A 21,680-nucleotide genomic window follows, 5' to 3' on the forward strand; every position below is an offset into this window, starting at 1 on the left:
GGTCAGATGAGCTTCGACTATGCTTTCTGCTGGTGATCGCACCCCAACACTGGCTTCACGTGCTCAGGGATGCCCAGATCCTCCTCCTGACCGCGAGGCCCTACTGGAAGCCGGGCTTCCCCCACAGGCTCTATCATTTGTCTATGCTGAAGTTCAAGTCGGCCATTTCCTCCCTCCTGCCCCCCCAATCCTCGCTGAGGCCTCTGGAGCCCTCCCCTGGGGCTGGGCGTCAGGACTCTCCTTTGTGTGTCCCATTTCCCTAGGAAATAAGACGGGTCCCAGCGCAGATCCTCAGACCGCCCTCATGCTAACGGTTCTCCATCCTAAAACACCTCTGAGTTTTGCTTTTGGTGGTCCATTTCTCTTCTCTATACAAGTGTCTGATGACGCATCTTCTGTCTCAGATTTCTTCCTACTTAACACCCAGTCCCCAGGGACCTGCCTGTTTCATTTTTCAGCAGCTGCCTTGACCAGCTTTCTACCTTGGGTGGCACTTCCCAAAGACGAGACCCTAGAGGCAGGAATCCGCCGTCCTCTACCTTGCTCTCCACTTTTCTTCCTACATGGATGTGAGCACAAAGATCCTCTCCATCAAAGGGCGGGTTTGACTGGTAACTGTTCCAGGCAATACAAAAGGAGGACCAAGAAGGTGGGGGTGGGGGGACGAGGCTCCAAGATGTCAGGGGGTCTCCCCAGTTTTACTTCCTGGTCTCTATCGCAGTGTCAGAGAAGGTCCTCCCGTCTTCATTTTATGTCCCAGGGGAGCTGACCCATCACCCACTCACATTCTTCTCCAGAGCCACGCTCCAATGCGGTCGAGGCCACTCTGTTCTGCTCTGGGCAGCAGGAGGCTGGTCTAAATGGATTGCAGCAATGTCTCCAGGGGTTGGGGGTGGGGGGCGGGCAGAAAGGCACAGACCGCATCCACAGGGAGGAGAATGAAGCAGGAGAGAGGACAGGCTATGTCCCCTGTTGGGGGTGGGGGGAGGCCACAGCCCAGGGCAAGCTGCCCTCGGCACACAGCTGTTCTCCCATGTGCTTCCCCAGCTCTAAGGTCTTCTGTGTCCTATGGAAGCATGTTCTAAATCCCGTCATCATAGACAGTTGGATCACTGAGCTTTACTCAAGCTACCCTGGGGTGACGTGCCCTTTGTCCCTGCTGGTTCTCTAGCTGAGACAGCCCTCCTCTCCAGTGTGGTTTCTGAAATCCATTGTTGCTTCCGATAAGCACACAAATCTAGCCCTCCACGGGGAATTCTGATGCACCTCTTGGGTAGTGTGGGGGGCCCTCCAGCCCACGCAATTAGGCACCATGGATGCTCAGGAGAGACAGACTGTTTGCTCTGCAACCCACCTGCCAAAATTTTGCTGGGCTTTCCATTGTGGGGTCTGTGCTACGAAAACACTCGATGGTTTGTTTTCTCATCGGAACGTGCTTTTATTCACAAGGTATCTTTCTGGGGCTTCTGGGACCTTCAGACGACATGGCTGGGTAGGAAGCCTGAACTCTGGGGGGGGGGACGGTGGGACCAGGGATGGGGAGAGGTGAAGTGTGGGGGGTCCCCATAGTTGGTGTTGCTGAGAGGAGGAGGCCGAAAATGAAGATTAACCCAGAACTCTGGGTCAAGTTGACACTTCTGTGGTGGGCAGGAAGAGAACCAGGGAAAGAGGACTCTGAAGGGTGGGGTGAGGGCGGGGGGTGGTGGAGAGAGAGAGATTAGGAAAAACCGCTATCCTAGAAATCTAGAGAAGCGTCTCCAAAGAGATTACGCCCGTCACCCATGTCAGACGCTGCCTCAAGGTTATATTTTGAAGATGCCGGCTGTATCCGTGGACTCAGCAAGGCTAGTAGTGAGCTCGGCTAGGGTTGCTTCTGTGGGGGGTGGGGGGATGGAGGGGTTGCTGTATGGCTCCAGCGGGGAGGGAAGGGGCTGCCCAGGTAGTAGCTGGAGGGGGAGATGCCGTCAGAGCCATCAAATGTTACTGGATTGAGGGAGAAGACTGAGGACCAAGTTATGGGGGGCTAGGAAAGGGCCCCAGGCCCTGGTCCGGGGATCTGAGAAACGTCTGGAGAGAGGCAGGGGCAGTTGGTGAGCACATGGGAGGGGTGGGAGACAAGTGAAAGTCGCTGGGCTCCAAGCCCTTCTGTCCTCGTGAGACAGCTGCTGTGAGGGCATTTTCAGAGTTCTTGGCTAGTGGTTACAAGGCGTCTGGTGACTTCACAGCCAAGGAAGAGAGAGGGTAAGTCCTGAGGTCACAGACCATCCTGAATGGCAGCTTTCACTTAGAGGCCTGATCATCTGAAGTTGAAAGCCTGAGTTAGGGGACTGTTCCTCGTTGGAGGTCTCCAAGGAGGCTGAGACAAATGGGCAAGAGCCCAGAGGGCTGATCTTGGTGAGACATGGTCCAAGCAGTGAAGGAAGGAAGTGAATCCTGGATGCTGAGACCATCCCAACGGGACTCCAGGGCCTGGAATTCTCCATGAGATTGAAAAATGGGGACATGTTTTAAAATGACTCTCTGACTATGGGATTATCTTTGTAATCAGAAAAAAAGTCAATTAAAAAAGCCTGAATGTCCCATCAACTGTACAATGGATAAATAAATTGTGGTCTATTCCTACAGGGGACTTCATCACAATTCCATGCAACAGCATAGAGACACCTCAAAAACATACACCTGTTGAGCAAAAGAGGTCAGACATAAAAGACTGGGTGCTATTTGCAATCTTTTCCGTAAAGTTCGACAAACCAGCAAAAGTCATCTGTGGTGTTAGGTTTCAGGAAAGCGACGACTACTGGGGAGAGCAGTCCCTAGAAAGGGGTACCAATTGTTCCCTAGAGGCTGCTAACTATTCTGCCCACTGATCCCCAGGCCAGCTCCACGGCCCTCCTGGAGTCACCTTCAGTCGGTGAAATGCATTGCCTTGTACATTTATGGCCTGGGCCTTTTTCTGTGTGTTTATTCTACTTCAATAAAGTTTAAAGAGAGACTATCTAACATGAAGCAATTCCCTTGGGCTCCAAGGCTGGTCGCTTCTAAGCCACAGGAGCTTGACCTCCTCTTGTCCAGGGGGACACAAGAGCTATCAGCGAGGCCGTGACCCTTCCTATCTAGTGCGCTGGGCGAAGAGTCCACCACCTCCCCCTTCTCCCCCTGCCCTCCTCAGTCATGGCAAAAGGCCTTCCCGATGTCCAACCATGTCATAAATACTAAAGGCCATTTCCCCTCTGGAATCTTCCCGGCTCTGCGTACCCTGCTGTCATTCTATCGCTGATGGAATCCTCCTGTGCCCCAATGGTCCTTTAGTTCCTGTTTTTGATGTCTGTGAGGGGCCCCTTGGGAGGAGCAGGACGGGGTACACGAGGAGCCCCCGGGGCTACCGGCCCCCAGCACAGCCCCCCACTCCCAGCGGGCTTTCTGTACACAGTGCCTTCGCAGTGGCCCTTCCGTGGCACCTGCTCGTGGCCCGAGACTTGTTTTGTTCTGCAAGACCCTTTTTTTTCTTCTGTTTTCAAGTATTCTCCGAGGCTTTCTGTGGAGTTCTTGCTCTTCAGACAGTTTCTTTTGACCCCCCCCCCACACACTTTATTGATGGCCACATTTCATCCTAGATCCTTTCCCGGAAATTGAGTACCTGTGGGGACCCAGCTGGGCTCAGCCCTCTCCTGCCAGACCATGAAATACCACGTGGGCCCTAAGACCCTCTCGCCCCCCACCCCCCCACTCTGAGGACCCCTCCCACTCCAGGGTCAGTCCCTTTGGAGAAGGAACCCAGCCTATTTCCTAGCTTTATGGATGAGAAACTCTGTATTTGAGGAAGCAGCCATTTATCTTCACCAAGAGACTCATGTCCGGGCCTCGTCTTGATGAGGCAGCCGGCAGCCGGCAGCCAGAGCCCAGAAAGGAGAGGGGAGCTTCATTCCAAGGAGTGAAATGGCAGCTGACTGATGGGAATAACACACGGAACTCATCACCCAGAAAAGTGGCGCTGAAAAAGTTGAAAGTTCTAGAAAGCTTCGGGGACATCCCGGGGCAATTAGTAAAATGAGATTTAGTTCTCAAAACCACGCTGCCATGGGCCCAGCTGCCTTCCACCAAATCTCTTTCACTCACACATGCCGAGACTGCCCAAACTACCCCACCTGAGGGCTCCACTTGTGATAGGTGTGCGGACACAGTTACACGTTTGTCTTTGCTTTTCTGCCACTTCCCGGGCCTCCCGGAGGTCAGATTTTCATGTCCTTAGCATGTTCCTCCAATCCCTGAGCATTTCCTCATGACTACTGACCGGCCCCGGGGAGATACCAGCCAGAATCCCAGTGCAGTGTGACACCACTTTTCTCCTGTTTTTGTCAGAAGACCACCCTGATTCCATTTGAATCCCAATCCCAGCCCCCTCCGTCCAGCCTGTGCTTTCAGTCTCAGAGGCCCTGCCTCTGTCTTGTGTCCTGCTTCGGAGTTGAAGTCGTCCGAGGAGCAGGAGAATTAGAGGGAAATGAATCCAGCTAACAGAGTGGGAGTGGGAGCCCGAGAGACGGTGAATGAGCCTGGCATAAGCTGGGCCAGCGAGGGTGGCAGCAAGCACTTGCTATGTGTGGCTTGACCTGGAGATCCATGGTTCCAGACTCCTGGGCAAGTTAACGAGGGGGCTTGGGAGATGAAGAGGGTGAGGCAGAGGGAGGCAGGTGAAGAAGATACCCGACGTATAAGGAGAAAGGGAGAGGTGTGAAGATTATGCTGGGGCAGGATGCTCTGTCGCCATGGAGTGGCTGGGAAGATGGGCATTCTGGGTCTTGGGAGCAGAGAAGGGCATAGGGGGAATGGATGGCCACATTTGGATCACATCTGAGCAAATGATCGGCAGTGTGACGGGAACCTCTCTTCTGCAGCCAGACTTGTGCTGCTGAGGGCTTCCCTTCCACAACCTCTGGAGAGCTTGTCTCTGGTGGCTATGGCCACAGTGCCTGCCCACCCTCCCCTCCCTCCGGACCCTCGCCCTGCTTCAGCCAGGCAGCTGAAAGGGCCTCTTTCCTGGGCATGGAGGTGGGCATGCCCTGCCTGTCTCACTCTTCTGCATGCCCCCAACGCCCCAATTCCTGAAGCCCCCCACCCCCTACCCCCAGGGCCTTTTCCCCCACTTACTTCCTCATCCCCAGCAAACTCTCCAGAACCACCCAGCCCTCAGCCAGTGTGTCTCCTGGGACAGACCAAAGAGAAGGCCGGCTGCTCAGGGTTCTCTCTGGGGTCCCCAGTGGCTTCGGCGACATGACAAGGAAGCAGCTGGAAACAGGCCTCCAAGGGCTCCTCCTCCTTCCTGCCCCAGGGATTCATTCTCTACTGTTGCTGAAGAGTATGTGGCTTTTTTTCCTGGGGCGAGGGCTCATATCTAAACACCTGTGACTTCCCATCCCCCTCCTCAATTCTCCTAGCACCCCAACTTGCTCTCTGAGGCCTGCCTGGGTCCTTCTCCTCCGCTCCAGCTCACCACCATCTCCCCAGTCCTCTGACAACGAGGGATTTTATTGTCTGCACCCAATATTTTATTTAGCGCCTTTGGGCTTACCTTGGTTTTAATCTCTAAGACTAAAGCAAGGTCTAGCAAGGTAATATTGAAGGCAGCCCTGACACTGCATTTTTTGTAAAGCCCTACCCCCAGCCCCCTGGGGATAAACGAGGAGCTTCAGGGAAGCCAGGCTCTCTGGGTACTGGTGGCTGATGGTCCAGTATGAAAAGGTCTTGAGTGCGTAGAGGGCACCGGCCATAGACAGCAATGGCGCCCGTTAGCTCCAACAACTGATGACATCTCCGTGGGGATGGAAGAGAGGAGTTCAAGGGCAATGAAGGAAAATTAAACTTGGTGCTTGGGACACTCTCGGGAGCAAGGGAATGTAGGGAAGGCTCAGGTGGGTGCAGTAGGAGGGAGGTAGTGGGGGTGAGGGGGCCCAACAGGGAAGACCTGCTCAGGAAGGATGTGGACTTGGACACTGGGCTGAGGGGACACAGTTTTAGGGACCAGATCATTGTTTCAAGTAGGCAGGCTAAGACTTGGAACCGCTGCTTTGCATAGGGGATCTGAGGGCCTCATCATCAGTCCAGCCCCAGCCAGGGACAGCTCAGAGGGTGGGCTGTGGAGGGGGCAGATACGGTTTGGGGCACAGGGAGAGGAAGGAGGAGTGTCCCTCCCAGGGCAGAGCTGGGGACCGTAGCCAGGCTCTGGGATGGCTGGAAGCAGGGCACAGCCTACGTGAGCCATGAATACAGGCCAAATTGAACTGAAAAATGGAGGCAATAATTCATCCCTCTGATGTTCTTGCATCTTAGGGAAGGACAGACAGAGTGGGGAGCGGGGGAGAGGAACTCCGATGTGATTTTCATCTGCGATGTTCTTGCTCTCCCTCCGCAATAACAGCCAGCTAGAAGTGGGGTCGCAGGGGAGGCTCCTGGTGGGGTGTTGGGAGCAGGGTTCCCATCAGAGACAAGCCTGACAGACACGAGGCAGAGGGGCCTCTGGGGAGCCCTGCATGGCCAATGGCTTTTCCCCTGGGGGGCACAGAGCTCACCTTCCTCTGACCCCTGATAGGTTCCCAAAATAGAAACCTGGTTTCTCGTGAAACACTTTCCTTTCTGTGCATTGCTGGCTCATCCTCTTCCTTCCAGCTCGGCTAATGTCCTCTCAGGAAAGCCTTCTCGGATGCCTCTCCACTCCAGGTCCCACCCCTGTCCCACCGCCCTCCTCCCAAGACTGTCCTGTCACCCTGTTGGTCCTGTTTTCTTGACATTATCTGGATTGATCTTGTCCATCTCCGTTTCCTTGTTGGTTTCTCTCTCTCCTCCCTGGAGGATAAGCTCCATGCAGGCGGGGTTCTGGTCATTCTCAACGGCAGCTGTACCTTCACTTCTAGAAGGGAGCCTGCCACAGATGGGCACTCAATGAGTATTTGTTGAATGGATGAATGGGTGGATGACAGCACGTGGACAAACTCTGGGGTGGGAGTCATATCAAACCTCCCTGATGCTCATCCCAGGACACCCCCCTGCCGCAGGGAGCTCCTGGCTGGGGTAGAGAATGCATTCTGAGCCTGGGCTAGCCGGTGTTTGCTCCCTGGCAGAAGGCGTGCTGAGAGATTTGTGGAATGGGATAGAAGCCTAGTTTCATTCGAGCCTGAACCCCTGGAGGCTGGGAAAGGAAGGACCAAAAATGTGTACTTCCATTCCCCCTGCCTAGGCATGGGGCTTGCTCTTGAGGGCCAGACAGTCCAGAGGAGTGTCTGAGTGTCAGAGAGGGGGAAGCATGGTCTTCAGACTGTCTGGTGGAGTGGGAGGGGGTGGTGTTGTGCCCACAGAGTCTCCGGGGTGTCACAGCCTTTGGGCAACAACAGCCGATCCGGTGGTGGACAGCGGGAGAGCCTTGAGCTAGGTGCGGACAGGTGGGGGCTACCCCTCCCCACCCCCCACCCAGATGCACGAGTTCTAGACAGCGACTCTAACCTGGACCCTTTGTGAGCTTTCACATAGGCAGTTCGAGCCCTGTTCTCCTTTCTAGCTAACTGCGCCGCCACGGCTGTCTCTGAGGCCCAGCATGGCCAATGCAATGAGAAGAATAGGAGGCACCTTGAGATTTCCCCTTGGCCCAACGGGGTCCCACCACCTCACAGTTCAGGAGATATCAGACAGTGGGACAGGGAAGCTCAGAGAGGAACTTGAGAACTTCACCAAAGGTGGGTTCTAGAATAGGTTGATGATGCCTTTTTCTCTCTTCTAAGGGGCTCCTTCCTTCTTTTTATACATGTGAGGGAGATCAAATCTCTTATTTTTAAGAGAGGAAATATCTGGGTTTGGAAAGAGGAAACCCAAGTTGTTACCAGTCTGAGTTGGGGATATTTGGGGCTAGTCAAAACTAGTCAAAGTGCAAGGATCAGGGGGCAGATTGCCCTTGACCCCATCTATATCCTCTTGGTTTGTCTGGCTTTGGCCAGGCCCCTCACACCCTTACAGAAGGTCTGGAAGTGTCCTGGAGCACCCCAAAGAACATTCAAGGCTGAGCCTTGGGGGAACCTCTAGGGCTTGGTGTCTGGGCCCAGGAGCCTTAGAGGGAGGCATGGCTTTGAACTCTCCTCACTTGCCCATCGGGCACTGATCTGATGAGCCTCTGCAGCCTCCCTGTGCTGTCGTCCCCGCAGAGCAAGGTGCCCATTGGGCATTTCCCCTACGTGAACCCACCATCTTCCGCATCTGCTCCCCCCATGTCACCTCCAACTCCCAAGCCCACGCACTTCCCACTTCTTATCCCAGCCCCCTGTGTTCATAGCAGGGCTCTTGCCACTGAAGCCCTGTCCTGTTTCTCGGGCTTGGGTCCATCCCTGCGGGTCCCCCTCTTGCTTGAGCCTCAAGGTCTCGGGTCAATGTCCTGTTTCCTTCACAGCTGCAACCACCCACTCTACCTTTGCGGGCTCTTCTCCCTGCCTTCAGCAGTGACCTTGGAGGGGCACTCCAGCCTCCAGGCCAATCACCTCCCGGTCAGGCGTAGCATCCTGTCCATTCTAAATGCTTCTCTGCCAAGAACAGTGGGGTAACAGATCACCTAAAAGGTCCTCAAGAAATCTCAGAAGTGACAGAAGCCTTTGTCCCTGACTGAGCAGAAGTGTCAATGGCCGGGAGGACCTCATCCTCTGGTTGGTTCTTTGTGGCCCCCACTTCACTTTCATACCTTTTGGGGATTTTCTTGAGTCTCCTGAAGGTCAGCTGTGATCCAGTTTGTTCTGGGTATTATATGTGTATTCACAGGCTGTAGGGAGTCAGGGGGGAATGTGGGAGGGCCAGAATCAGCCTTGGAGCAGCACAGGAAGACCCCATTGAAAGCGGGGTCATCACCCCAGATGGTGGGAGCTGAGACAGTGTGAGATCCATGTACCAGTCCCTGGGCCTCCCTGGCATCCCCCAGACTCCCATCAGTCAGAGAAGACCAAGTAAGGGGCCTATGCAACACTAGTACAGAAGAGGGGGGTTTCTAGGCAGGGACCCCCACACTGAAGGACTTCAAAGGAAGCAGTCCCCTTTGGGACTGATCTTGCCCAATAGGCTGGTTAATTAGCAAAGGGAATGGAATCCAAGCTGGGACATCTGGCTGCAAAGGCTTTCGGGAATGCCATTTTTGTAAGGATCAGATATTAGGGTTTCTGAGCTTTGACCTCACTGCTGCTCTGATTTCTGGGGAATACATAAACTTAGCAGGTTAGAGTAAATAAAGTTAAGGGGATGGAGGGCTAAGGGTTAACCCCAAATAGCTACCAAAGCAGAAACCTGTGTGTGTGGCATTTGGGATCCTGGCTGTGGGAAAGGTACGTGAGTGATGGTGGAAGCTTTGAGGTGCCCCTACTAGCACAAGGGGCAGCCAAGAAGAGTGGGAGACTTGCTTCCTGAGAGGCTGGCTTGGAGCCAGGAAGTGCTTTAGTCCTAAAGAACTATCCGTGGTTGAAGAGCTTGGAAGTACAGAGAAGCAGGTGGCAGGGCCCTGTGTCAGGACAGTCCATGGGGCCAGGCCCCTCTGGATGGTGGCCTGGTTTTGAATTTGGTCTGGATGGCCAGAGATGCTTAGTCTACAGGGCACCTGCATTCTACCAGCCTCAACTTTTCAGGAAGAGAATATATGCAAGAACAGGGATGGGGGTAGTTTGAGGATGAGATGGGGCTTTGGGTTCATAATGGACTAGAGTGACATCAACACCCTTGGTGAACTGATCAGTTCCCATGCCAAAAAAAGAAAAAAAGTACATCCAGGAACAAGGGAGCAAATCCAGGAACAAAGCCCAGACAGAGAGGTGGCCTGGCATTACAGCTAAAGTTGGCATATGGAAGCATTCCAATAGGTTCTAGAAAGAACAGAAGAGGCAGTAGAAATAATCACGAGCGTCTGGTTCTGTAGCAGCTACAATACCAGGAGTTAGCAAACTAGGTCTGAGTTCTGAAAGAAGGGTGTCTAACTCTCCCAGTCATCTTCAGAAGCATGTTGAGGGCCGGGCCAAGTGAGCTGGACTATGGAATTTTTACTTAAGTGAGGTCCAGGTTGAAACGGAAGGGGCAGAGCGGACCCGGCCTGCCCAAGGGGATTCTGGGAAGAAAGGAGAAAGAGAAACCCCTCTTCCAGGGTTCAGCCCGGGAGCATCTGGAGGAGAGCATTCCTAGCTGAGTATGGCCAAAACAAAGGGCAAGGGTCCCACAGACACTTTCAAGGGACACCTTTCACGGACAGACTGAGGGGGGGGTCACTGAGTCTGAGTTTTCATGCTCACTTTGGCAGCACAGTCTGAGTTTTTGAGCTGCCCTGGTTCCCATGTGCTCTAGGAAAGACCTGGAAGAGGCTGGCTATTCTGTTGGAGGTGCCTGGCGTAGGGGGCCCTCCAGCGCCAACACTGTGCTGGACCACAAGGAGGCGGCAGCTGGCACAGAGTGCCCGCAGGAACATGGCTCAGGCCACATCCCTGACCCCTGCCCACCACCCGAGACAGGGGCGGGTGGGGGGGTGGTGAGCAAAGAGCCCCACCCTGTAGACTAGAGTAAGCCACATGGGGGTGGGGGTGCCTCAGAGACTCCATTATTGAATGGGACTGAACTTCAGACCAGATTGAGCGTTGGGGCAGGTTTTTTTAAAGCTATAGACCAAATAAAGAAATGTCATTTTCTCTGCCCAATTATCCTGCGGGTTAAAGGTTGGAGCCCCGCTCCATCAGCCACCATCCTTGTCCAGGGAGGTGGTCCTTCTGCCCTCAGGAGGGCTCCTTGGCTGCCAATATCTTTGATCCTTTCCAAGGTGTTCACGGGGTCATTAGCGTTGAGAGCCAGAGAGCGAGGCGCTGATGATGACTGATCCCATATGTGGCCTTGGGCTGAGCAGCCTGTGCCAACAAGACCGTTCTGGGCCCAAAGTCTGCAACAGAGGGGCCGAACACACACATCTGCGCTTGGATCCCAGACAAGTGGGCCTGGCTGCCCCTCTCTGCACTGCCAGCCTGGAGGCCCAGATGACCCCTGGACAGCAGGGTGTCTCCTTAGGGTCTCCTAATCCACCCTCCAGAAACGGGGGATAGACCTGCATGGCTTGGGTTTTCTAGCAGCCACAACCAAGGTAGAGAGGGGAGCCAGACAGACCGGAGTTCAAGATCAGTGTATTAGCCCTTCCTCCAGGGGCAAGGAGGACTACGGGGATCTCAGCTCAGACTGAGGCTTGAAACACAGCATCATAAAAGCCTGTAAGCCTGGTAACGTCCTGACTGGGCTCGTGGGCCAAGAGTATGCCTGGAGCCAGGGTCTCCTGACCAGGGGTGAGGGCACGGTGGCAGGGAAAGGGGGGATGCCTTCAGATCCCCAGGGGGGCAGCCAGGACATCTGAGGAAGGCAGGAGTAGTCTCTGCCAGGATATTGGCCAGTGTTCCAGGCACAGCGCCCACAACCGCTGGGAGACTAAGTGTGGAAGTGGCAAGCTGGGGTGGGGGCCCAGGCCATCAGGACGTTATCATTCTGCCATCCTTAGTGTGTTCCCTCCACCCTCATGCCCACAAAATGCTAATGGTCCTCCTGGCACCAGGCCCAGAGGAAAGGGACAGAAGACCTGATGGGGAAGACGGGGCCCTTTGGGGCCTATCCCTTCGACTTACATCTCATCAGCCAGAACCATCTCCCATGCCACATCCCTATGTGCAGTCACTGAGGGTGGCCAGGGAGAAAGAAGGGAGTTGGGGTGCAGGCCAACACCCCCAGTCAACTGCGTCCCAGCATAGCTACCTCCCTATCTCCTCCTACGTCCTGCCAAGGGCCCTCAGGTTGAGGGTGGAGTCCTGGCTTCCCCAGCCTTCCTGCTGGCCCTTGAAGAGTGGATTAGGATTTTCTGGCAATTCAGCAGAAAACAAGATGGAGATGGCCTTTGCCACCATGGGAGTGGGCGGGGGTCTTATAGGAGTAGGCTGGGGACAGTGCAGCAGGCTGGAAAGCACATAGAAGAGGCATGACTCCTAATCTAGACCGGGAGAGCTTCTAATCTAGCAGGAGAGCTTCCAGGAGGTGGCGCTGTCCTGGCTGAAGCCTAAAGATAGAAAGGAGCAAGTGAGGGGAAGGAATCTGAGCGGAGAAGCAAAATGCCACAGCTAAGGGACAGGGAGGAATTGCGCCAGAGGGTGGAGGAAGAACATGGCCAGAGCAGCAGTAAGGTTTCTGGCCAGTCCCAGTGTCCCAGATGCCAAGCGGGGTAAAGGGTGTAGAGAGCCAGCTCGGACCCCAGGAGTGGCCGAACGCGGCTTCCAGCTCAGCAGCACCTTGTGGCCTGTCCCTAGACCCTGTGAGCTATGGGACACCCCCTGTAAATCCCTTTACCTCTCAAACCAACCCAGGGGGCTTTGCCACACAAGAACGGCAGTCAGGGGAGAAGAACCCCAGAGGAGTGGGCTTGACGAGGTAAGTCAGGCATAGACAGAGGTGGGAAAGGAGCCCAGGAAGGCAAACAGGGAGCTGGGCCAAAGCTGGAAGCCTTGAGGGGCCCTATGAGAGGAGGGGCTGTTTTCAGTAAAATTGGGATGAGAACAGTTATTCGCTCACCCATTCATTCACTCATTCATTCATTGAACAAATATTTTCTGGCCACAACCACGTGGCCAAGGCCTCAGGAATACATCTATGAACAAGACAGACAAGCACCCAACTTTCTGGAGCTGATGTTCTGGCTGAAAGGGTGGGGGGACAAAACGAATGCTAAACAGAGTCTGAGGGCTGTGGGTGTGGGGTAGGACACAAAGCCAAGAGCTGGCCTGGGAGTGGTGCGGGAGCAGTCCCTCGACGACACAGGGTCTTTGGGAGGCTGGGGGGATGACAGGCCTCAGCAGACCCCCTGTACCTAAGGCTCTGTGTGTTATGATGGCAAAGACAAGGAAAATGCTTAGCCTTTATTTAGTGCCTACTACATGCCCTCTCCTCCTTGGTTGACAGCAATGGCCCTTTTCTGCCCCCACCCTCCAGCCCACCAAGTTCCCGGCCACTCCCAAGTGAGACAGCTTGGTGGGTTCAAGGGACAGCCACTGGATATGCTCTTTGCCCAAGAAAAATCCTGTCTGTGTGAGGCGCAGGAATGGAGGCACAGCCCTGGGGCCTCTCCCTTCGGATTGCCTCCTCTGTCAGACTGCCTCCCCCTTCTGACCACCTTCTGAGCTCTGAGTGGTGGGAGAAGGTGGGGAGGTTTCATTTGCCGGGGGCAGTCAGGGAGGGGAATGGTCAGTAGGAGCCTGAGGGAGCCTGGGTGAAGTTACACTGGAAGATGGGAGAGACTGAGCCTGAGTTGGAGGTAGGACAGGGGGAAATAGGACACAGCTGGGGAGACAGCCCCAGGGTCTGCAGGGCTGTATACTACCCTACCCTCCGGGGTTTCCCTCCATGGCCCTTCCCCCTTGGCTTTCATGGCAAGGCCGCTCAGGCCCTGAGCTGGGCATCCCACCAGGTGACTGAGCAGTGAATGAATAGCTTCGTGTCACTCTACCAGTCCCCTTTGGTCCATCAGAGGATCTCCTCCCTGCTCACCCTCAGCAGAGCCCTGGGGGCAGGTCTGCCAGCTCTCCCTGGGGCTTCCGCTGTGCACACCTGGGCTGCAAAAGCAAGATCTCCAGCTCCACAGAGGACCTGGTGAGAAAGCCGAGTCCCCGATCTAGAAGCAGGGAGCGTCTCATCTCGATGGCTGAAGAAGGAAGCAGCAGTCAGCCCTGGCTCTCTAGGCTCTTGCGTTCTGACGCGCTTCTGAGCATCTCCAAAAGGACTGTGGGGCGTGGCAGCTGACAGCCGCTGCCCGGGATCAGGAACCCTTCCACCCTCACGGACCCTCACCATCCTGACTGTCAGGCAGTGCCGTAGTCCCATGCAACAGACCACTCTTGCTGTTTTGGTGGGAATGAAGTGTTTGCACAATCCCCCAGCTCCCCTGGGTAGCCAGGTGCAGCCTGGTGAATGGACATGCCACAATGCATTTCCGGAAGCACCTCAAGGGGACCATGAGACAGAGGCCACATCACAAGGAGGGAAACGCTGACGGTTGACTGCGGCACCACCAAGAACCAGCCGCAGTTTGCCCGTGTTAAGGTGAGAAAGAAATGTGTCTGTCTTCTTTGTCTTCTTTGTTCATTTTTGTGCAGGCAAACCCTCCCAACCTCTCTCCCTGCTTTCTCCTTCTCCACCAAACTGATGCAGCATTTACTGTGTGGAGAGCAGAAGAGGAATATGGAAGCCTCTAGAAGCAATTTAGAAAGGGGAAGATGTCAAGAAACAAGGCAATGGAGGTGGCACAGAAAGAGGGGGGACAGCGCCTGGGGAGGAGGATTTGTCAGTTAAGGGTGGTGGGAAGAACCTTCTAGAAGAGCAGGGGCAGCAGGAACTTCCTACCCACCCGTGCCTACCCCAATTCTCCCCTGGAGGGCCCAGTGCCTTCCCTGACCTCTCCGCTGGCCAGTGAAGTCACTGCACCCCTTCCTGGTGGGGGCAGTAGGTGGGGGGTAGGGGTGCCAGTCTGGTGAGAAACGTGTTGAGTGAGGGCCTGAGGCTGGGGACAGGGAGGGAGCATCTCCCCAGAACTACACGTTTCCCCAAATCAAGACAACAGGTCTAGGGTTGACCACAGAGATACCCCCTCAGTCCTGAGCCCACCATACTATCCACATGGCTTGCTTCTTAGAAGTGGGCTTTTACTGGGTCTCTGCCAAACTCAGTTCTGGAAACACATACTCGTCCTACTGTGTATGCTACATGGACATGGGGATGTTATGCCCCAATAACGGGTCCGTGATTAAAGGAGCGAGACTGATATAAATCGAAGGTCAAGCAAAGCTTTATTTCGCACCAAGCATCAAGAATCTAACCTAACCTAACCTCTAACGTTTGGGGACGCACCTCTTACAAGAGAGGGCGACCCTTCTCTGTTTCACAGACTAGCTTTTAAGGGCAAAGGCCATGCGGTCGGGCCTGGCCACGCACAGGTGGCTAATGAGATCGTAACACACACAGGGAACTCCACAGTGATGCTAGGTGACCAACTGAGTTACAATTTACCCTAGTAGACATTTGACCCAGCCTATTACACCGTGATTGGGATTGGCGCCCAAAGGGGTGGGGCCCATACTCCTTGGTAACCAGGGAGACGGTATGCATCCCCCCCACTGATCGGATGTCTCCACCTGGCCTGACCCACCCTTGTATCTGGGCTTTGTTACCTGAAGCTGGTTTCTGGGACTTGTCTCCAAGTAAATCCCCTGGGGGAAGGGGAGCAGGGACAGTTTCTAAATAGATCCTTACATTCCCCCCTTTTCTTTGGAGACTAGTCAAATCTTTGACTTCTTAGCCAGTTCTATACCCTCCTTTTAACGGCTGCTAGACTGTTTTAATGACTCCAGTGTGATTTACCCAGAAACAGTATTTCTCTCCTAAGGTTATGCAGAGCCCCCCTCCTCCTTTTATCAGAAACAGTAAGTTAAGCCCCCCTTTTTTATTCTCAATTGCTTATACCTCCTGCCTATATCTTAACAACAGGGCCAACAATGAATTTAATGAACTCATTGTTTTTTGAGTCTTAGTTTTAGTCCATGATTGGCGGGTTCCATTGGCAGCGGCATCCACCTCTGGGGGGCGTTCTCATCCTCAGCTCGTTTGACGTGACCTGTGTAAATCCAGGCCCTGATGCCTTCTACTTTTATTGCCGTGGGGGTGGTCAGGATGACAGTAAATGGTCCCTTCCAGCGAGGCTCCAAGCCCCCCACTTGGCAGCAGCGCATCCAAACTAAGTCCTGGGTTGGCGAGGACGTGGCTCCACCTCTGATTCGGTCCCAGTGTGGGCAGTCCAGATCCCTGTATGGGCTCTTTAAGACAGACTGTAATGCCTGCAGTGACTGGAGTACAGACTGAGCAGTTATTCTGCTACAGTAACCTCTTTCTCTTTTCCCTCTTCACATTCTAGTTCTTTCCGCATTTACCGCCTGACATTGAACAGATCTATCAACCACATCCTGAGCCATACGCCCTAATTTAGAAACCTAGAACTGCTTGCCCATAAGCTCTTTAAACTTGCGTGTCCCCAAATGAGTGCCCTGATGTATTTGGCTTATGAATTTTCTTCTAGTCTTAGCCCAATCTCCTTTATAGTCTAATTTAGTCCACTTCTGTAAATGTACCTGCATCCTTGACCAGGAGGCCGTGGCAGCAATTATGTGGAGGCAAGGGGGAACCCAGTCGCTACTGGATCTACTTTCTTGCTAAGATAGGCTATTGGACTTTTCCAAGGCCCCAGAGTCCGAGTCAAAACTCCTTCAGTCAGCCCTGTCTTTCCATCCACATACAAGTGGAAGGTCTTGGTAACATCTGGGATGGCCAACGCTGGGGCACTCAGTAAGGCTGTTTGTAATTCCCGAAACGTTCCTTCTGCCTCAGCTGTCCACTCTACCATAGTGAGTCCTCCCTTAGCCAGTTCGTAGAGAGGTCGCGCCATCTCCGCGAACTGCGGTATCCACAGCCTGCAGTAGCCCAACGTCCCAAGAAACTCCCTCTTGGAAACCAAAGCTTAAGTAAGTGGCATGGCTCTTACAAAGCTGTGTCTTCATTGCTGACACCTGATACCCTTTTCCCTGCAGAGTCCGTAAGAGAGCTCTTGTCCCCCGCAAGCAAGACCCATAGTCCTCAGCGGCTATTTCTACTATTCCCACTAACTCAGTCAGATTCTTCCTTTCAAATCCTTCAATTTTCTGAAGTTTCCTCCTTATATCTGGGGCTGACTGGCTGGCAAAAGCAACTCGTTTACACGAGTTATCATGCAACTTTTCTGAAGTTTACCTTAAGTTGTCTAGCTTAGGCAAACAAACATTTAATAACAATCTAATCTAGAATTTAACACCCATAAAGCCATGTTATTAAAACATAATTTTTTCTCTCTAAAATAACCCTCATTTCCAGAGATAGCCAAATCAGGACTAACTTGGTTGAAAAACAAGTCCAGTTTTAACAAACTTGGCCTAATTATTTACATAAGCTCAGCAAGAACAGTGAGTAATCATATAGATCTTTTAGAATCTGCTTTGTTGGAACTTTTTATAAGGAATCTCTAGGTTGAACTTTTAGTAGCCTCTCCGGGCTAGAAGCCAAGCCATGTACTTGCCATCAGACATGCCTGCAATACCTGTTGACTTGGGCAAATTCCTCTCCCTGAGGTACCCAAAGTAATCTGAGGCTCCTCCTCCTACCAGGGAGCAACATTCTTTACTCACCTGGTGAGGCTGCTGGGAACTCTGTAAGCAAGGTATCAGGCCAACAGTTCCAAAGGGCTTTACGGCTCCAGGTTTTGTAAAGTCAACCTTAGTTCCTTTAAGCTGTCTTGTCATATCTGAGTCTTTTCAATTATGACGTTCCAGTCAAAGCCTTGGTAAAATAACCAGTGTCCAATGCTGTCCTGTTACAAGGAGAACAGATTCTTATTGAACTTACATGCAAATGACTGATTGCCAAGGAAGAATACTTATTGAGCCCTTTTGGTTTCAGAGGGTTCAGATAGAGAGAAAAGTTGAATGCCTTGATTTGTTTACAAATGAACACCTTTACATCTCTATAAGTTACAGGTAACTTAAGAAAAAGTTTCCCTAGTCTAGAGGAGCAAACATTACAGAACCAGTAATGTTTAAAACATTAAGAGACACAACATTACAGCCTTTCAGTTCATCTAGTCCCATGTTACTAATTCTGGTTTAGTCCGAATGTTGTAGCCCTTACTTCTGTAAATTTTTACCCATTTCAGTTCCCAGGGTTTTAACATATCAAAGTCTGCCCATATGAATTTCCTTTAAGGCGGAATTCATCTTACAAGAGAATTAAAACAATTACAAATGACAAAAACTCAGAATAGATATGGTTAAAAATCAACTGATTGCCCTTATCAAAACATTAAACTCTAGGAACTGTATAGAACCTCTAGAGTAGCTACAAAATGTAACCCAAGGTTTATCATTGGTTTAGCAGTACTCTGTGAGTAACTTAGCATATCAAGGAAGCCTTATGAGCCAGAGATCTCATTTACAACTCTGGGCAGACAAAGAGAAAACCATTTACATTTCAATTAACTGAAGAAAACTTTGCCCTTTTAAACAGAGAGAAAACCAGCTTTTCTATACCAGTGTCTTTCCTTTTTTTTTTTTTTTTTTAAGCATGCAGTCTTAAGATAAGAGTTTTCTGGGTTTCCCTCCCATCATGAATGATGTCGCAGACAAAGGGAGGGGGATCTTTCAGATGCTGTCCTGCTCGCGTCCCTCGCGGGAACTTAGGAGTGTCTTAGCTAAGGTCTGTCGTATAAAACCCCAAACCAGGCTACTCCGTGGAGTAGATGACCGTTATGCCATATGACACTCCGCGAGACTCAGGGTGCAGCCCACTCAGACTCCGTAGCCGAAGCGGTGGAGCCACACAGACACATTCACACAGTCAGGCACTCTTCAGATTCAAACAGGTTGGACACCTCCCCCCACGGGGTCTCCCCTTCCATTCTTTAGGAATGGATCTAGCTCAGACAGTGGCCCCCGGGCTGTTACAACAGAATTCAGTAAAGCACAAAAGATGTTTACCAACAGATTTCAAAAGCACAAACCTAGTTCCTGCGACCAGCGCTCTCGCATTTTATCCCATTTGTTTGAAGTTTCAGGTTAGCAAAGACTTTGAAAGCTGCTTTAACAATTACCCATTAAAACTTTGAGACAGAGAAGTAGCCATCAGTTCTAGTCATCTCTTTGCTAACAGATTTCAACAGATTTTAACAGTTTTTTTTTACCTTACGTAAAAACTCTGGAGTTTCACATTTACTACTGTTAACTCAAAAGACATGTTTATCCTAATCAACCCAACAAACTTAACTTAGCTCAAATACTGATTTATGTTCCACCTGGGCCCACTCCGTTTCAAATGTTTACCTGAGACCCGGGTGGGAAGATCCAGAGTGGGAGGTGTTAGGTCCAGGGGGTACTCTTCTTGTTTCCCGACAGTGAAGAACAGAACAAGGTGCCACCAGAAGGCAGAGAAGGGGTTCCCAGTTCCAGGGCTCATCAGCTCCAAGAGAGGAGCAGACGCCATGCTTTCCCGCCAGCAAGGGGGAGGGGCTAGGCAGTCTCCGTCAGGCCAGAGAGGGCAAGGAATGTCCCCGAAACAAAGTTGTTTTGGCAGCTGCTTGGGAATATTCCTTAAAGTCTCTGTCTTGAGTTAGGATAACCCCGGTTGGCTCCAGTTATAGCCATTAAGAGTCAGAGTTTCCTTACTCTCTGCTTGCCCCATTCCTTCAAACACAACAAACAGCACAGCAGACAACAAAAAGACAAAGACAACCACAGGCCCAGCAGTTCTTACCCAGAACCTGCCACCGGTGGGGACTTTTTGATCTTCTGGCCGTCCAGGGAGACTCGAACCCCCTGGCCGCCTAGGGGTGATGAGGGAGCAGGGGGCTGGCTGAGGACAAAGCAAATGCTGGCACCTTGCACCCCCTCTCCACCCACTCCCCTCAGTAATATGTGTGACATTCCTCAGGCACCTCTGGCTGCCCTAAAAAGAAAAACAAATAGTTAACTTGCAGAGATCACAGTCCTGCAAGACAGGAGTCTCCCTTGGTTTACCAATGTCCTAGAGATTTACAACAAAGAAGCTATCTAACAATAGCACAATTTCCAGAGGCAAATAACTCAGTTCCTCAAGTCCTAAATAAAGTTAAATTTCTTCTAAACCCAAATCTCACTAACAAGGACACGTGATAGGAGAAATGTGAAACTTTATCTCTAGATCTCCAAGATAGTGTCGAGAATCATTCCCAAGCATATGGCCCACTGATATACATCTAAAGGGTCTCACAAGAAGATTTTTACTACTAGTAATGAATAACCTTTCTCCCAACAATAGCTAGCCCCTCAAGGTCCTGGAGACCTTGCTTCCAAAATTCCTTAGAGACTAACATCACCCGCTTTGTCCTCACCTACCCAACTCCTGTGTATATAATCAGCCACTCCTCAGGATAACTGCGCAGCATCTCCGTCTGCCCACGGGTCCTGTCCCCGTGCTTTAATAAACCACCTTTTTGCACCAAAGATGTCTTAAGCATTCTTTCTTAGCTGTCAGCTCCGAACTTCACCCCACCGAACCTCACCTAGGTTCAAGAACTTCATCAGGGGGACTCGAACCCCCCAGTGACCACCTGGGGGGACTCGACCCCCCTGACTGCCTAGGTGACCACCTAGGGGGACTCGAACCCCCTGACTGTCTAGGAGGACTCGAACCCCCTGGCGATCTACCAGTGGAGGGAAGGGGCGTCCCCGTATCCTCTCCAGCCTTGGGGAGCATGGCCGCATCCGGCTTCACCCAGGTGGGCTATACCTGGAGCTCCACCCAGACAGACCGACCGATCACACAGAGCACCTGGAGATCAGCGGATCCCACAGAGTAAAATCTGTGAGATTTTACCTCGAGGCTTTTCCCAGAAATTCTGATGCTTGCTCAGTTCTCGTCATTTAATCCCGGACGAGCCCCCATATGTTATGCCCCAATAATGGGTCCGTGATTAAAGGAGCGAGACTGATATAAATCGAAGGTCAAGCAAAGCTTTATTTCGCACCAAGCATCAAGAATCTAACCTAACCTAACCTCTAACGTTTGGGGACGCACCTCTTACAAGAGAGGGCGACCCTTCTCTGTTTCACAGACTAACTTTTAAGGGCAAAGGCCATGCGGTCGGGCCTGGCCACGCACAGGTGGCCAGTGAGGTTGTAACACACACAGGAAACTCCACAGTGATGCTAGGTGACCAATTGAGTTACAATTTACCCTAGTAGACATTTGAACCAGCCCATTTGAACACCTTGATTGGGATTGGCGCCCAAAGGGTGGGGCCCATACTCCTTGGTAACCAGGGAGACGGTATGCATCCCCCCACTGATCGGATGTCTCCACCTGGCCTGACCCACCCTTGTATCTGGGCTTTGTTACCTGAAGCTGGTTTCCGGGACTTGTCTCCAAGTAAATCCCCTGGGGGAAGGGGAGCAGGGACAGTTTCTAAATAGGTCCTTACAGGCCAAGTGCTAAGATGACCCCATACCACAGCCCGCCAGCACGGGCTGCCCTGACAGGCTGCCCCAGGACTGTGGTGTACAGGTACACGATTAACATCCGGGTCTCTGAGGGGGGAAAAAGTCTTGTTGTGAAGTCTTTGCAGACTTCTGTGGTCTGAATCCTCCACCATGGCAATTTCTGAGCCGTAAACAGGAAGTATTGTTAGGGTACAGAGTCGACCACCCCTCAACTAGACAGAGAACATTCTCAATAATGCAAGTCACACAGCGAGTTTTATTTCCAGCTAGCTCGGGTCCAAGTATCTGCCCGGCGCAGCGGGTTTCAACAAGGACCCCGAGTTCTCGGAGCCAAGGGTTTATATAGCATTTTCAAGGCACTTTTTCATAGTTACATACATATCTTGTGCCACACTTTGACAGTTTAATTTTGTTTAACTTTTTGCCCCCCCGCGTCACCCTGGCGCCATCGTGGAGGTTACGTGAGATTTAGGTTTAGAAGAAATCTAACTTTATTTACATTTCCTTCTGCCTCAGCCTCCTTCAGTTTTATGGTGGGGAGGGCGACCTTAGGCCCCTCAAGGA

Source organism: Lontra canadensis, unplaced genomic scaffold (assembly GCF_010015895.1).
Source record: "Lontra canadensis isolate GAN:19392208 unplaced genomic scaffold, GSC_riverotter_1.0 scaffold219, whole genome shotgun sequence".
NCBI lineage: Eukaryota > Metazoa > Chordata > Mammalia > Carnivora > Mustelidae > Lontra > Lontra canadensis.